The following is a 13,311-nucleotide window of genomic DNA, read 5'->3' as shown; positions in this document are numbered from 1 at the left end:
TTTGTTAGCTAGCAGGTTGGCTATTACCTCTGGCTGAGTATGGGTGGTGCTATCCAGAAACAGTTCAGTGCATAGATGGGTATTACCTTTAGGTTTCAGATGTAGTTAAAGTATGCCTTGTGATTATCTTTACCTAGGAAGGATATTTTTGCATCATAATTAGTTTTGGAGGACTTGACAAGATCTCTGATTTGTTTGTTTCAGCTAAAGAGTGATTTCTTACTCTGCTGAGTCAGTTTCCTTTTGTCCTTGGGCATTAGTTTATTTCTCTTCTTATATAGCATGTTTATACTAGGGTCCACCAGGGTGGCCTGTTTTTTTGGCAACACCTGGTTTTAATCTGGTCAGGTACAGCCAATTTTATACAACTGCTTAAGTGGTTATACAGGTCATTGTTGTACACCTCTGCATAGGATTCTGTATTATCTGCATTTGAGGGGACTTTAAAGCTCCATGTTCCATCACTTAGTTGGAGGTAATTTGTCATTAAAAAATTCTTAAGCGTTTTTGAGCTTGATGAGGTATCTGGTCTTATAATTACAGCAAATGAGACTGATTTATGGTCCAGTCTTACCATGGGAACATCACATGGTGGAGGGGGGGTGTAATGCTCTCCCATGTCAGTTACTACTATGTCCAGGCCATTTAAACCTCCTGTGGGTGTGCTGACTAGCTGTTCCATAGCATTTGTATTGATAAACTCCATGAATCTCTGAGCCAGCATGCTTGTGGTGGTGTATGTTTAACAGTCGATGATAGGATAATTAAAATCACCCATGAGTAAGGTGTTAAGCTGTATGGCAAGTAACTCCAGTAAGTCCAGGTATGTGGTATGCCTTTCTTGTTTCATGGTGGGAGACCTATAGCTCTCCTTGATATGGTAGGGGGGCTTTGCCTATAGTTAATTGGACATGGAGTAGCTTGAGAGAGTCATACTATTTGACCAGTCTCAAGGTATATTTATCCTCAATGAAGATGGATACACCTTATCCTTTGGTTTGTTCATGCTAGTTTGTGGTCTGAATGTATGGAAGGCATTGTAGCCCTGAATGGCTGGGGTACTTTCCATACCTATGAATTATGTTTCAGTGACTGCACAGACATCAGCACCTTCCAAAGTGAGGAGTGTTTCCAGGGAGTGCAGTTTCTTGTTTAGACTCCTAGCATTAAGCAGCAGTACCTTGAGTTCATCTTGAGACAATTTTATTATGTTGGGAGGTTGGTTATTTTAACACTACCTAAAAAAAGCACAATGGTGGCTAATGCCTTTGCCCATATCCAAAAGTCTATAGAAGACAAATGCAGACTATCTCTGGCAAAGCAGAGTGACCTGTCAATCATGTCTTCCTTGGCTGAAAATTTTGAATCTCCTTAGACTGACTCCAGAAACTAAGCCAATTGTTTGTATTATGGCATCATCCTTGGAGAAGTTAGACTGCTGCTTAATGCTATGCTTATACCTGCCTGTGGCACATAATCTGAGAGCTCAGTCATGTTCATAGCTTCATAGATTAGTACTAGGCTAACAGCCTTTCTGGGTCATTTTAAGCTTAACCAATTACCCCATGTGACTCATACCCTGAATCTTGCTTCTATAAGGCAAACACCTTAACCATTATGCCAACCTGAAATACTGGAGTGAGGTATGTCTCATGTCATTCACCCCCAAATGGACTATGACAGTCATACTGGTACTTGTGGTTGAGTGACGTGTGCCTGAGTGACTTGATGAATCCTGGCATCTGACAGGCAGCTAACCATAACCTGCTCCTTGTCCAGCCTGGTGAGGGGAACATCCATATGTCTCACAATGGAGTCACTTATGACCAATACATTAAATTTTATGATGTTATGCCTTATGAGCCTATTTGTTGAGACACTAGTGTGTGTGTGTGTGTGTGTGTGTGTGTGTGTGTGTGTGTGTGTGTGTGTGTGTGTGTGTGTGTGTGTGCGTGTGTGCGTGTGTGCGTGTGTGTGTTTGTGTGTGTGTGTGTGTGTGTGTGTTATTATGTTCTATGGTTGTTTTTTGTATGTGAAATGTGCAGTGTGTAAGTGATTTCCATTTTGGAGACCTCTGATCTTTTGTTAAGTTACTAGTGAGCACCTATGCATATGTGGGTTTATGTGTCATGTCTTTGTTTAGCGTGGGAAGTGTGTGTGTTTGTGTGTGTGCTGACAACCTGTTTGGCATTGAATTTGTCCTTGGTCTTGCCACCAATATCTTAGTGCAACTACATCTCTCACACATAAAGTATTTGTTTGTTTCAGGGGTAAGTGGCTGTCAGTATACATGAGACAATTGCTACATTGCCTCAGGATGCCCAAGTCTATCAGGCTGGCCAGAAAGATGACAGGAAACTGCACATCCTTGATAACAGACTCATACTGTATGTATCATTAGAGAAGGGAATGGGATAATTTGACAGGACTGCGTTGGTAGGACCAAGACTCCAAGTGGGACCTAAACTTTGTGTACACTAAGGTTGATCAATAAGGCAGCCCTGCTCAGTGCACAACTGAGTTGCTCTTAAAGTAGCGGAAAAGCTTGGAAGGGTTTCACTGAAAGCTGTTTAGGGAAAAAATTAGCTTCTAGGCTTTTGTATCTATACAAAGGCACTGCTGACCACCGCTGAGCAAAAAGCAGCACCATGCAAATGCAAGACTTAAACATGAGAAAAAGAAACACGTTTTAAGCTAACGACCAATCAGTAAAGCACACAATAAGCCTTCTACCACCAATTCCCAACTCAGATAGGTCAGATCAGCACACTTCTGCCACAAGGGCGCAGAAAAACACCTACTTACTGTAGAATAGCTGGTTTGGTGCCCAAGTGTAATAAGACCGCATAAACTCAATACAACAACCCTAAAACTAACAGATGCAATATAATATAGTGCAATTAACTACTTAAAGCAGCTGCAGACAATACAGTTTTCTGAGATTGCTAAAGTACAGTCACAGTAAATAAGGGAAGTACAAAAAGATAAGTATTGCCCTTTTGTGTGCTTCCCAGCTCAGACGGACCAGGTAAACACCTACTGCGACTAGATGAATGATCCCAGTCCTCCTAATGTAAAAGGACAGTAAAGAAGTTTCCAAAGTGAAACACTACTACAAGAAGACTTAAAAGATATGAAATGCTACCTCAGACAAACTTAAAGATACAGATACAGCAGTGCACTTTAAACATCTTACAAAAATGTGATTATTCAATAATAGTCAAACGAAACAGCAGCCTATGGTTAAGCCACAACTATAAAAAGTAAAATGAAATGAAAAAACATCCAGTGAAAACAAAGCGTTCTGTTGTGCTTTTATTCCAACTTGCACAACAACTCAGTGAAAAGCATAAACACAGAAAATCTCCTACATGTTTTTCATCACAGTAGCTATAACTTCTTCAGAATAATAGTCTTCACTTTGTATAAATTCACCAAGAGCCATTCAACTGTACAGAATTTATAAAGGCATTAAAAACAAGATAAGATGATTAATAAGCCCTCTAGCCAATACTACTACATGGAGAAATCTCAAGTGTTCCTCAACCTAAACAGACCAGGTTACTTCCCAGTGCATTAGATGGAAAATCTACTGACTTCTTGATGCAAAAATAAGTGCTTGCTAGAGTATAAAAATACACTACTTTATCCAACAGCTAGCTAGATAATGAATTCAGAGCAATCAGGAGAACAGATAATGGGGGAGGCAAAATGTACTTTTTCAATATAAGCACAAGGAAAGGCAAATAAATAATTCAAGATATCAACAGCAGTGTAGAAAGGGAGGAGCTTATTAAGCTCAATTTACAGTAGAGGTGAGCAGCTTAAAATCACCAGGTTTAAAAATCATATCAACGAATGGGAAGGTTGGTGGGAAACACTAGTAGAGAATCACCATTTGTGCTTTAGTTTTTGTAGGCTTTAAATGTTTTCAGAAAAAGACAAAGACCCAGAAATTCACCATGTATTTAAGTATCACCCAAACAATTTAACCAATGAAAAAACATGTGACATGTGCAGCTTAGCTAATTTGTGTCTATTTCTCACATAGATTGGGGGGGTGGCCTAATGGTTAAGGTGTATGCCTTATAAACACAAGGTGCAGGGTTTGAGTCTCACAAGGGATAACTGGCTAAGCTTAAAATGGCTTGCAAGGGCAGTTAGCTTAGTACTAACCTATCAACCTATCAACTATCAACCTATCAACAAAAGCATCAGGCCAAGCAAATTTCTTAAAACAGAAAACAAAATGTAGCAGGTAAAACAGAAAGCAGCTTTATCACTTACAGACAAGAGAATGTAGGTATACTTTTCTCACTGAGCATGGAATCACCAGCAGTGCTTTAGTTTATGCAGGCTTAAATCTTTTCAGAAAAAGTGGCATATACAAATATTTCCTTTTCTGTTGTTTGCATATATCACTACTATGTCCTTTCATGTTTGTCATATGTCAACAAAGATCTGAATCAAAGCCCTCATTTATGGCTATGTACACTCACTGGAGTGGTATTGAAAATAGCATACACCAGTTATCAGTGAGAAAGTTTTAGCAAAATGGCACTATCCAGGTATGTGCCTTTGATGGTCTTTCCATGAAATAATGGATATAGAAAGCAAACTATATGTGCTAATATTGAGCATTATTAACATTAACTGCTAACTGCATACATCACAGACAAGCACAACATTTAGCCAAATCAAGCATTGTGGTATATTGGGATATATGTTGCTGCAAAGCTCTGAGGTACATTGTTCTGTATTTCCTACATATGCAGTCAACTAACATGTAAAACAGCAGTATTCATATCATATAAGACCTTAATGAGGCATCATGCATAGACATAGCTTCATACATGTAAAAATGCCACCTTAGCCATATACTGTAATCAATACCATATCATTGTTAGACACTCAGCTGTATACCATATGCCATAAAAATGTTATGTCATTTTAAATTAATATTGATTCTTGTCACAGAGAACAATATTTCAAACCTGTCTTAAATTGACTTAGATCATTTGTGTTTTGGTAGCATTTGGAATCTGACATTCTATATCCAAGCATGTATTTATTCTTTTTATGTTTGTGATTGTGCTATAACATATGGCATGCCTTTTTAAGAGAACTGTACATTATCAGGATCTCAGAATGTAAAAATCATGTGGTCTGGTTTCAGTACACGACTGCATAATAGTCTGAAAAGTAGAGCTAAGGAGCTCACAGCACAACTCCTTGTGTCTGTCTCACTTATTTCATGTTTAAGGATCCAAGTGCCACACGTGTAAGCAGAAAAACAATTCTGTAAACAGTGGCTGGCATGTTGTCCTTAATTGGCTACTTATACTGTGGTATAGGTTTTGACAGGGTATGCTATACAGTTCATTGTTTAACCATGCCATGCTATAGGAGCCAGTACATGGCTGAGAGGACATTGTGTCATGTAGTGAGTATGCTATACTGATATCAGACAGTATGAACTGTAGGGATGCACTAAATACAAATGTTGCTTTATCAGTTGTTGCATGACTGATGATTAAATACCCTACTTGTACTGTGTATTTTATCCAGTATTAGATGCAAGCACAATTAATGGTATTTTTGCACATGTCTAGCAGGCAGTGCACATAAGCACTAAGCCATGCTGCAAGGCATGTATTCTTAGCACATAGTCTGATATTACTCAGCATTTAACCCAACTTCCAGTAGCAGTCGCCTTTGTGTAACAGATACAATTCATTAAAATGGTTAACATCACAGCTGAATGCATTTTTCCTAACTGCTATACTATAGTGTCAAAGGGAAGCTTTATGTAGTAATATCTTGCTTGGGAAGTATCTAAATGCACTAATAGTACAGTCACTTTTAGAAAATAGCTGTTTTTTTGAGTACTTGCCAGCTTTTTTGTTATTTTATTTCCTTTAAAGAGTACTGTCCATAATGGCAGTGGTATCTCTCTTTCAGCTTGTAGTGTGCATTCACACACTATCTACTGCACCTGTTCAGATGTAGTCTGTTTTATTCACCTCCATTTCCCCAATTTCCCAACTACTTCTATATCAACAAATTTACACTTATCCCTCTCCTACAATAAATACATATCACTGTCACATTTAATGTCATCCTACCAAATTGCACTAACTCACAGTGTCCAGGAAACTTATACATTAATCAACATTCTCTTCATTTTAACTTGTACAGCACCACCATCCACATAGTTCAACTCAGTCATTTAGTTCCACTTCTCTATAACCTCCTCCTACTACATCACATTTACAAATATTACCTTGGATCTCCTTATAACTTCATAGACATTCTTTCCCCAGTTCATACTTACTCTAACTGATGAATCACCAGCAAATATAACCTACTCACTTGCAGGGCCACTCAAGCTTTTTCTGAACAAATTAAACCACTACATACTGTATTTATCTTTTACAAAAATAATTCCACAGCCTAGCTTGACTACCCATTTTTCTACCAGTCACCACACTACAGATGCCCAACCTCTCCGAACTTACTTGACCCACATTCAATAATGCCCATCACCACTATGGGCAACTGCCAAAAGTTCCTCAAATTTACAATCAAACTAACACCACTAATCCAAATTGCTCAACACCACCACAGTTTTACATAAAACAATTTTGCATTGCTATGATCATTTCTGGAATCATGCACAATAAATATGAACAAATGCATTCTTTCACAGCCTGCTTTAACCTTAATATCCTAGCTAGTACCGTGTCATAGATTCAAAGACCCCAGATTCAATTTCCACTTTCCTAACTACAACTATGTATACAATGCAAGACCAAGCATACAGGCAGGAGGTGACATAACACTCCTAACAAGGAAAATCCTCACTTGCTTAGAGAAAAACAGCTCTTGTACTCACTTTCTCACTTATCTAGAGGAAAATAGTTTTTTATTCAGGCATGTCCAAGAGTCAGCTCCCAGTGTTCTCTCCTGTCTATCTGATGATTCTGGGCACCTTGGGGCAATGTAGAAATTCCCTCATGTACACAGACAACCTTGTCTTCCTACCACCCAACACTGCAACCTGTGAGAGATGCACTTATCTAGCCAAACTGGAGGTAAAGTTCTCTTCAATCAAGACTGAACTTGACAGTCAAGAGGAGAAGGTAAACACTTGCACCACACCACACTCATCACATAGTCTCACTAAATCTACACCACCAAAATCCACACATAGAAACACAAAAACACTCATGGAGGCTCTCAATAATAATCTGCTCAGGCAACAGAGACCTCCAAAGCAGAAATGCAAGCAACCTCCATCCCCCAACACAACCCAAATGACACACAGCCCGCAGACTCAGTGTGACACTCAACCACAGCCAATAAGGCAAAACAACGTACCCAACACACTAGTCATTGGTGACTCTATAGTCAGGCATACTGATGTCCCACTTACCAGGCTAAACAAAGAGAAGATTACTGTCAGCTGCCTGTCGGGTGCTAGGATCTGCCACATAACCCACGCACTCAGGTCACTCCACAACAAATACAAATATGACTCTGTCATTGTCCATGTTGGTGTGAATGACCTGAGACATATCTCCCTGAACTACATGAAAAGAGACATGGAAGAGCTCTTCGATCTTGTAGCCCAGGCAGGTATGACCCTAGCCCTGAGTAGCATTCTGCCATCACCCAGAATGATGCCACAGTACAAGGACAAAATGATTGACTTCAACAATTGGCTAAGCTTCTGGTGCCATTCTAAAGGGATCTGGCTGCCTGGGATGAAATGGTCGACAGACCATGATGCTTTGCCTGAGATGGCCTGCACCTGTCACCCCTGGGATTCCGGATACTGGCTAAGGTTCTTGCCTCCCCTAAAGTGCCTTTTTTAGGCAAGATTCAAATGAAAAATTCACCACTGTAACAGGAACAGGCAAACAAAAACTGAGGGTGATGCTACTAAATGCTAGAAGTCTAAATCTCAAAATGCACTCACTCAAGGCACTCCTTAAAATGAAGAACATTGATATATGTGCAGTGACTGAGACCTGGTTCAAGGCTCCAGAGAGCGCCCCCGCACTGCCAGGCTATAACTCATACCAAACGTTTCAGCCATGTAACCTGAACCGGAACACCAAAGGCTGAGGTGTGTCCATATTCATTAAGGATAACCACACGTCCAGGCTAGTTGCTCAGCATAATGCAGCCGAGGTTATCCAAGTGCAACTAACTCTGGGCAAAACTGCAATCCAACTTGTAACTTGCTACAGATCACCCACCATGCCCCAGTATTCCCACTCCTCTTTTCTTGATGTACTGGAAAATATTAGGGTTCAACCAAACACCCTAATAATGGGCGATTTCAACTACCCCACCATTAACTGGGAAAACTACTCATGTACCAACTCCTTCGCTCAATGCTTTCTGGAATTCATAAACTCCAATGCCCTGGATCAACTTATCCACACCCCTACCAGGGGCAACAATATCCTAGATCTAGTCATTACCAACATGAGTGACTGATGTTCCACACCTGAAGTCAATGCCTCATTGGTCCAATCCGACCATAAGCTAATTACTCTAGATATCCACATCCAACCCCCAACCCCCATTAAGGAAACCATGGTAAAACATTTCCCCAAAGCCAACTTCATGCTTCTTAAGACAGAAGTGGTGAACTTCATGACACCCATGCAGATGGACAATACAGTTATGACTACTGAATCCTACACAATTGCACTTTATAAGCACTTACACGAGTGCATGGATCGTGGTATCCCAAACAGAACCAAGACGCTATCCTCCAAAAAGAGAAAGCCAATCTGGTGGTCCCCTGCCATAAACAAACTGTACAACAGAAGGAAGAAACTCTTGCAAAAGAGAGTAAAATCCCACGAGTGGAGGAGCTCTCTGGTCAGCCTCAGTAAGAAGCTGTGATCCCTGATAAAATCCACCAAAGCTAGTTATGAAAACAAAAATGCTACTGATTCTAAAGACAACCACAAAGCATTCTATAGCTATGTCAAGAATCTCAATGGCAACACTCAGATCTGCTCTGAGTTACAGCACAATGGCACTAAATATACAGAACCAACTGATATTGCCAACATCCTGGCAAATAGGTTCAGTGCTAGCTTTACCCCCTAAAGAGCCCATCTCTATACCGGAAGAATGCAAAGTTCCTGTAATCATGGCTGCACAGGTAAAAACCACACTCTCCAAAGCCAAGAACACAGCATCCATGGGACCAGACAACATCCCAGGCTGCATTCTACATGAACTACAGACCTAAGTACCATGTTCAATCATAGCCTCACCTCAGGCTTTGTGCCTGCTGAATGGAGCACAGCAATGGTTATCCCACTCCACAAGGGGGGAGCCACCACGGACCCTGGGAACTACCGCCCCATTAGCCTGACAAGCCTGGTATGCAAGGCCATGGAACGTATCATCATGGAACTTATAAACAAAGACATTGGTAATCTCCAAACTCTGGACCCCACCCAGTTCGGGTTTGTAAAAGGCAGATCGTGTCTCCTAAACCTGATAGATTTCTTTGAAGCAGTCACCAAAGCCGTAGACAAGGGTAAGGTGGTTCACACAGCCTATCTAGATCTTGCCAACGCTTTCGACACCATCCCCCACTCTGGAATTATAGATAAACTCACTAAACTAGGTATAAATCCCTATGTCACAAGATGGGTTGCCAACTGGCTCACTGACAGAACCCAGACTGTGAAAGTAGCAGACTCCAAATCTGACTTCAAACCAGTGACAAGTGGAGTACCACAGGGTTCAGTCCTGGGTCCTCTCCTGTTTGGTATCTACTTCTCTGAAGTACAGGCTAACACAGAAGGTCATTGGCTAATGAAGTTCACAGATGACTGCAAACTAGGAGCCATAATCGAAACCCCTAATGATTTGGACATCCTACTAAAGGGCCTCAGTGAGATAGATGCCTGTTGTCAAAGCCATGGCCTCAAGCTCAATGCCAAAAAGTGCATTGTCATCCCCTTTGGTAAAAACTCTGTACCCATGAACTACAACATAGGCGGTAGTATACTTAACACCGAAAGTGTGATAAGAGACCTTGGGACACAGGTGGACAGTAGTCTCTCCTTTGATAATCACATCACCACAGTAGTCAGCAAATCCTTCTACTTGGCACACCTCATCACACAAGGTTTCTCATCCAGAAAAAAAGAGGTCATTGTTCCTCTCTACTCATCACTCATTAGACCCATTATAGAGTACAATGCCCCTTTTGGTATGTACCTCACAAAACATCTACAACAACTGGAAATGCCACAGAAATACCTCACAAAGAGGATTACCAGCCTCAAACAGATGCCCTACACAGACCATCTCAACAAACTCCAGCTTTACTCCGTCGCATATTGCCTACTCAGAGGTAATCTCTGCCTAACATACAAAGCTATGTCAAACCCAGAGCTGTTAGACATGCTCCACTTAAAGAAACCCCAATCCCTCCGAGCTACACACTCTAGGGACCTAAATCTTGTCACCACAATAAACAGAACATGCCGGAGGGATAGATTCCTGTCCCAGAGACTTCCCATACTCTGGAATAAACTACCTATCTATATCAAACAAAGCTCCTCATTAGCACTCTTCAAGAAAAATCTTGATGACTGGATGGGAAATAGGAAATTCACCCCGGGGATCACCTCTGTGGCTCTGCTCAACAGTGGCACAGGAAAATAATTTTCTTGGGTAGCAAAAGCCAGGGTACCTTTTTGGCTGGGCTTGTATAGGCCCCAGGGCAAATAGACTAGTACCTACCTATGAACCTATGAACATAGGTATCCTCACAATATCAAACTCTCCAACAAATGACTATGACCGAAACTGGCTACTGATCACTCTCAGTCTCAACAAATACCACCCTTAACTTGAGCAGTAGTCTATATTCCCCAGCAAATGGGAGCATATGCATCACTGCAGACAAGGCCATAATATAGACTTGAATACAAGAAATGCTCCATTAACTAATGCGATTTCAATATCAACAGCTTAATAACACAAATTGTGACATACATTACACACTAACAAATCTCAGCTTCACACATTTAGTAACCGAGTTCACCAGAGCAGCTTTTCAACAGGCAATCACTTTCTACTTGACTTAGTTATTACTGATGAACCCCAAACAATGCATGACATAAAAGTTCTGTCTCCATTATTTAGCAATCGTTGCCCCATGACATGCCCCCCCCCATAACTTTTGAACACAAGCCACAGCAAAGCATAGCTAAGCTGCACTCAGAATGTGCGACCTTACAGTGGCATAACCTTCTGAGTTACACTAACCCCTCCACTGTAAAGTTCACTCTTACCAAACCACTTTTAAAGCACCAAGACAAACTCTTCCTCAAAGCAGCCATGCTCCTTAAACCATTTCAGAACACATAGATTACTACAGATCTGGATAGCTTCTATAAACACAGGGACAATGACTCTCACCTTTGGAAACAATCCCCCTCAACAGACATCCCCACAAAAAAATCATAACTCTAAGACATGTAATGAAAAAGATCACCAGGAGGCACAAAAGCCAATTTGTTTACTTTTACCCAAAACTGTACACAATACAGCCATAAAAAGTTTTCTGGAAACTGCTGAATAACTTTAGAAGCCTCTCCCATCAAAAAGACTCACATGAAAAACAGGCCCTCAATACTTTCTCAGTGTATGCTACTCACTATGACTTCCTAAAAGAATTTACCTCCTACGCCATACTCAACCTGTCTACCCTCTACTGGTGCCAGCCCTCATTCCACATTGCAACTTCATATAGACTTCTAATCTGATCACACCTTACTCTATATTAAACTCTACTCCAAATATACTTAAGGATCTAGAAAAATCCCACAAACCCTGGGACCAGCAATATTCACCCCTGGTTCATCTCCTTGTGTGAAGATCATATCCCACAACTTTATAGTTACATCTATAATTTATGCAACAAGCAATACAAGGTCTGAAAAATGAAAAACAGTCAGGGTCACATCACTTCCTAAATCTGTCAGTCCATGCTTATCCAACTTCTTCAGGGCTATTTCCTTCCATCCTAATTTAGGTAAAATACTTGAAAATCCAACCAACAGCCAGACATCACGCCACCTACAGCAATACAGACTCCTCAGAATATTCCTGCCTGGTGTCTGTTCAGGTAAGAGGACAATACCTGCCCTATATAGCCTGATGGATGACAAAGTGTCTTCAGATGGGAACCGTGTTTATTGCCCTAGAGAAAACATCTAACATGGTCAACCACTTCCTTCTCCTATACTCCCTGCTAAATGCCACATTAAGCCTGCAAGTAGTGGATTGGTTTAACAATTTCCTGTCCAAATGGCACATTCAAAAAATATTGTTCCACAACCTCACCTTTTGCCCTTATAAACAAAGGAGTCCTACAATGTTCAACGTTATCACCAGTTCTATTCTCCCACTTCATTAACCATTTTCCATTTAATCACCCCAAAATAAGTATTTTTCTGTATGCTGGTGATATGGTCATCTACATTCCTGGCTCATCACTATGGCAAATTAAAACACTTCTATGATGTACTTTTTTCTGCAAGTGGTGGAGAACAAATCTGTTTAGTGGATAACATCAAATAGTAAGGAGTTTTATTTTGTGATCTGCATTATAACAAAGTATTTAAAAAAACACACAGTCAAACTCTTGTCTGCCTATACAAAATCAGAGAGAAATAGGATGAAGTAATGTTTCATGTTTGAAACATAATAATTTATGCAACTCTAGCAGTCGTCTATGCTATGGAATTTAAATGTGAAACATGCATGTCCATTGTCCAGCCTGCCCTTGCATGTACTTTTACTACGTACCACTGTTTTTCCTTGTCTGGAAAGAATCTCGTTTTGACCATTGTAAAGTTACCTTCTGAAGCCTCTGATTTGATATGTAAGAGTTAGATTTATAAAGATACAGGTTCAGCTGACAGACAGTTATTACAACTGTATCATTTAGCACTTTATTTCATGAATGGGCTCAAGAGAATTTATACTTGCAACTTTTAGTTTTAGAGAAAAAAATTACAGAGGACATCCTTTTGAATGATTTTTTTAAAGATGTCATTTATCCACAGCATAGAGATATTTAAAAATGTTTATACCCCTCTCCCAAAAAGGCACTTAAGTTAATAAACTGCTTCCTTAGAGTTATCACAGTGGTTTGTCATTTATTGAGAGAGACATTCAAAACAACTGTCTTGGGTGTATACATGGTTATATTCATACAGGAAATAAAACTGACATCCTACGCTTACTGATACCATT

This window comes from Protopterus annectens, chromosome 2.part1 (assembly GCF_019279795.1).
Source record: "Protopterus annectens isolate FY-2018-M chromosome 2.part1, PAN1.0, whole genome shotgun sequence".
Taxonomy (NCBI): domain Eukaryota; kingdom Metazoa; phylum Chordata; order Ceratodontiformes; family Protopteridae; genus Protopterus; species Protopterus annectens.
The sequence above is the reverse complement of the archived record's forward strand: the minus strand, read 5'-3'. Positions refer to the sequence as shown.